The following is a 5,000-nucleotide window of genomic DNA, read 5'->3' as shown; positions in this document are numbered from 1 at the left end:
CGGTGACCGTCGTGAGCGGAGCAAAACGTCAGCCATCTCAGCACCCTGGAACCCCCCGGGTGGCACAGGGCTGGATGGGGCTTTCGTATAGCAGGGACGGTGCTGCCTCACGCTTCGCTCGCTGTTCGCCGCTCGCCGCTCGCTCGCGCAGCCAAAAATGACCAGTTTTGGCCCGTTTTTGGGCTGTTTTGGCCTGTTTATGGTCCGTTCTTGCGTGGTGCGGTGACCGTCGTGAGCGGAGCAAAACGTCAGCCATCTCAGCACCCTGGAACCCCCCGGGTGGCACAGGGCTGGATGGGGCTTTCGTATATAGCAGGGACGGTGCTGCCTCTCGCTTCGCTCGCTGTCCGCCGCTCGCCGCTCGCTCGCGCAGCCAAAAATGGCCAGTTTTGGCCCGTTTTTGGGCCGTTTTGGCCAGTTTTTGGCCTGTTCTTGCATTGCGCGGTGACCGTCGAGAGCGGAGCAAAACGTCAGCCATCTCAGCACCCTGGAACCCCCCGGGTGGCACAGGGCTGGATGGGGCTTTCGTATAGCAGGGACGGTGCTGCCTCTCGCTTCGCTCGCTGTCCGCCGCTCGCCGCTCGCTCGTGCAGCCGCTCGTGCAGCCAAAAATGGCCAGTTTTGGCCCGTTTTTGGCCGTTTTGGCAGTTTTTGGCCTGTTCTTGCATTGCGCGGTGACCGTCGAGAGCGGAGCAAAACGTCAGCCATCTCAGCACCCTGGAACCCCCCGGGTGGCACAGGGCTGGATGGGGCTTTCGTATAGCAGGGACGGTGCTGCCTCTCGCTTCGCTCGCTGTCCGCCGCTCGCCGCTCGCTCGTGCAGCCAAAAATGGCCAGTTTTGGCCCGTTTTTGGGCCGTTTTGGCCAGTTTTTGGCCTGTTCTTGCATTGCGCGGTGACCGTCGAGAGCGGAGCAAAACGTCCAGCCATCTCAGCACCCTGGAACCCCCCGGGTGGCACAGGGCTGGATGGGGGGCTTTCGTATAGCAGGGACGGTGCTGCCTCTCGCTTCGCTCGCTGTCCGCCGCTCGCCGCTCGCTCGTGCAGCCAAAAATGGCCAGTTTTGGCCCGTTTTTTGGGCCGTTTTGGCCAGTTTTTGGCCTGTTCTTGCCATTGCGCGGTGACCGTCGAGAGCGGAGCAAAACGTCAGCCATCTCAGCACCCTGGAACCCCCCGGGTGGCACAGGGCTGGATGGGGCTTTCGTATAGCAGGGACGGTGCTGCCTCTCGCTTCGCTCGCTGTCCGCCGCTCGCCGCTCGCTCGTGCAGCCAAAAATGGCCAGTTTTGGCCCGTTTTTGGGCCGTTTTGGCCAGTTTTGTGGCCTGTTCTTGCATTGCGCGGTGACCGTCGAGAGCGGAGCAAAACGTCAGCCATCTCAGCACCCTGGAACCCCCCGGGTGGCACAGGGCTGGATGGGGCTTTCGTATAGCAGGGACGGTGCTGCCTCTCGCTTCGCTCGCTGTCCGCCGCTCGCCGCTCGCTCGTGCAGCCAAAAATGGCCAGTTTTGGCCCGTTTTTTGGGCCGTTTTTGGCCAGTTTTTGGCCTGTTCTTGCATTGCGCGGTGACCGTCGAGAGCGGAGCAAAACGTCAGCCATCTCAGCACCCTGGAACCCCCCGGGTGGCACAGGGCTGGATGGGGCTTTCGTATAGCAGGGACGGTGCTGCCTCTCGCTTCGCTCGCTGTCCGCCGCTCGCCGCTCGCTCGTGCAGCCAAAAATGGCCAGTTTTGGCCCGTTTTTGGGCCGTTTTGGCCAGTTTTTGGCCTGTTCTTGCATTGCGCGGTGACCGTCGAGAGCGGAGCAAAACGTCAGCCATCTCAGCACCCTGGAACCCCCGGGTGGCACAGGGCTGGATGGGGCTTTCGTATAGCAGGGACGGTGCTGCCTCTCGCTTCGCTCGCTGTCCGCCGCTCGCCGCTCGCTCGTGCAGCCAAAAATGGCCAGTTTTGGCCCGTTTTTTGGGCCGTTTTGGCCAGTTTTTGGCCTGTTCTTGCATTGCGCGGTGACCGTCGAGAGCGGAGCAAAACGTCAGCCATCTCAGCACCCTGGAACCCCCCGGGTGGCACAGGGCTGGATGGGGCCTTTCGTATAGCAGGGACGGTGCTGCCTCTCGCTTCGCTCGCTGTCCGCCGCTCGCCGCTCGCTCGTGCAGCCAAAAATGGCCAGTTTTGGCCCGTTTTTGGGCCGTTTTGGCAGTTTTTGGCCTGTTCTTGCATTGCGCGGTGACCGTCGAGAGCGGAGCAAAACGTCAGCCATCTCAGCACCCTGGAACCCCCCGGGTGGCACAGGGCTGGATGGGGCTTTCGTATAGCAGGGACGGTGCTGCCTCTCGCTTCGCTCGCTGTCCGCCGCTCGCCGCTCGCTCGCGCAGCCAAAAATGGCCAGTTTTGGCCCGTTTTTGGGCCGTTTTGGCCAGTTTTTGGCCTGTTCTTGCATTGCGCGGTGACCGTCGAGAGCGGAGCAAAACGTCAGCCATCTCAGCACCCTGGAACCCCCCGGTGGCACAGGGCTGGATGGGGCTTTCGTATAGCAGGGACGGTGCTGCCTCTCGCTTCGCTCGCTGTCCGCCGCTCGCCGCTCGCTCGTGCAGCCAAAAATGGCCAGTTTTGGCCCGTTTTTGGGCCGTTTTGGCCAGTTTTTGGCCTGTTCTTGCATTGCGCGGTGACCGTCGAGAGCGGAGCAAAACGTCAGCCATCTCAGCACCCTGGAACCCCCCCCGGGTGGCACAGGGCTGGATGGGGCTTTCGTATAGCAGGGACGGTGCTGCCTCTCGCTTCGCTCGCTGTCCGCCGCTCGCCGCTCGCTCGTGCAGCCAAAAATGGCCAGTTTTGGCCCGTTTTTGGGCCGTTTTGGCCAGTTTTTGGCCTGTTCTTGCATTGCGCGGTGACCGTCGAGAGCGGAGCAAAACGTCAGCCATCTCAGCACCCTGGAACCCCCCGGGTGGCACAGGGCTGGATGGGGCTTTCGTATAGCAGGGACGGTGCTGCCTCTCGCTTCGCTCGCTGTCCGCCGGCTCGCCGCTCGCTCGTGCAGCCAAAAATGGCCAGTTTTGGCCGTTTTTGGGCCGTTTTGGCCAGTTTTTGGCCTGTTCTTGCATTGCGCGGTGACCGTCGAGAGCGGAGCAAAACGTCAGCCATCTCAGCACCCTGGAACCCCCCGGGTGGCACAGGGCTGGATGGGGCTTTCGTATAGCAGGGACGGTGCTGCCCTCTCGCTTCGCTCGCTGTCCGCCGCTCGCCGCTCGCTCGCGCAGCCAAAAATGGCCAGTTTTGGCCCGTTTTTGGGCCGTTTTGGCCAGTTTTTGGCCTGTTCTTGCATTGCGCGGTGACCGTCGAGAGCGGAGCAAAACGTCAGCCATCTCAGCACCCTGGAACCCCCCGGGTGGCACAGGGCTGGATGGGGCTTTTCGTATAGCAGGGACGGTGCTGCCTCTCGCTTCGCTCGCTGTCCGCCGCTCGCCGCTCGCTCGTGCAGCCAAAAATGGCCAGTTTTGGCCCGTTTTTGGGCCGTTTTGGCCAGTTTTTGGCCTGTTTCTTGCATTGCGCGGTGACCGTCGAGAGCGGAGCAAAACGTCAGCCATCTCAGCACCCTGGAACCCCCCGGGTGGCACAGGGCTGGATGGGGCTTTCGTATAGCAGGGACGGTGCTGCCTCTCGCTTCGCTCGCTGTCCGCCGCTCGCCGCTCGCTCGTGCAGCCAAAAATGGCCAGTTTTGGCCCGTTTTTGGGCCGTTTTGGCCAGTTTTTGGCCTGTTCTTGCATTGCGCGGTGACCGTCGAGAGCGGAGCAAAACGTCAGCCATCTCAGCACCCTGGAACCCCCCGGGTGGCACAGGGCTGGATGGGGCTTTCGTATAGCAGGGACGGTGCTGCCTCTCGCTTCGCTCGCTGTCCGCCGCTCGCCGCTCGCTCGTGCAGCCAAAAATGGCCAGTTTTGGCCCGTTTTTGGGCCGTTTTGGCCAGTTTTTGGCCTGTTCTTGCATTGCGCGGTGACCGTCGAGAGCGAAGCAAAACGTCAGCCATCTCAGCCCCTGGAACCCCCCGGGTGGCACAGGGCTGGATGGGGCTTTCGTATAGCAGGGACGGTGCTGCCTCTCGCTTCGCTCGCTGTCCGCCGCTCGCCGCTCGCTCGCGCAGCCAAAAATGGCCAGTTTTGGCCCGTTTTTGGGCCGTTTTGGCCAGTTTTTGGCCTGTTCTTGCATTGCGCGGTGACCGTCGAGAGCGGAGCAAAACGTCAGCCATCTCAGCACCCTGGAACCCCCCGGGTGGCACAGGGCTGGATGGGGCTTTCGTATAGCAGGGACGGTGCTGCCTCTCGCTTCGCTCGCTGTCCGCCGCTCGCCGCTCGCGCAGCCAAAAATGGCCAGTTTTGGCCCGTTTTTGGGCCGTTTTTGGCCAGTTTTTGGCCTGTTCTTGCATTGCGCGGTGACCGTCGAGAGCGGAGCAAAACGTCAGCCATCTCAGCACCCTGGAACCCCCCGGGTGGCACAGGGCTGGATGGGGCTTTCGTATAGCAGGGACGGTGCTGCCTCTCGCTTCGCTCGCTGTTCGCCGCTCGCCGCTCGCTCGCGCAGCCCAAAAATGGCCAGTTTTGGCCCGTTTTTGGGCTGTTTTGGCCAGTTTTTGGCCTGTTCTTGCGTGGTGCGGTGACCGTCGTGAGCGGAGCAAAACGTCAGCCATCTCAGCACCCTGGAACCCCCCGGGTGGCACAGGGCTGGATGGGGCTTTCGTATAGCAGGGACGGTGCTGCCTCTCGCTTCGCTCGCTGTTCGCCGCTCGCCGCTCGCTCGCGCAGCCAAAAATGGCCAGTTTTGGCCCGTTTTTGGGCTGTTTTGGCCTGTTTTTGGGCTGTTCTTGTTGTGGCGCGGTGACCGTCGTGAGCGGAGCAAAATGTCAGCCATCTCAGCACCCTGGAACCCCCCGGGTGGCACAGGGCTGGATGGGGCTTTCGTATAGCAGGGACGGTGCTGCCTCGCGCTTCGCTCGCTGTTCGCCGCTCTCCG

Source organism: Musa acuminata, unplaced genomic scaffold (assembly GCF_036884655.1).
Source record: "Musa acuminata AAA Group cultivar baxijiao unplaced genomic scaffold, Cavendish_Baxijiao_AAA HiC_scaffold_521, whole genome shotgun sequence".
In the NCBI taxonomy this organism is placed as follows: Eukaryota; Viridiplantae; Streptophyta; class Magnoliopsida; order Zingiberales; family Musaceae; genus Musa; species Musa acuminata.
The sequence above is the reverse complement of the archived record's forward strand: the minus strand, read 5'-3'. Positions refer to the sequence as shown.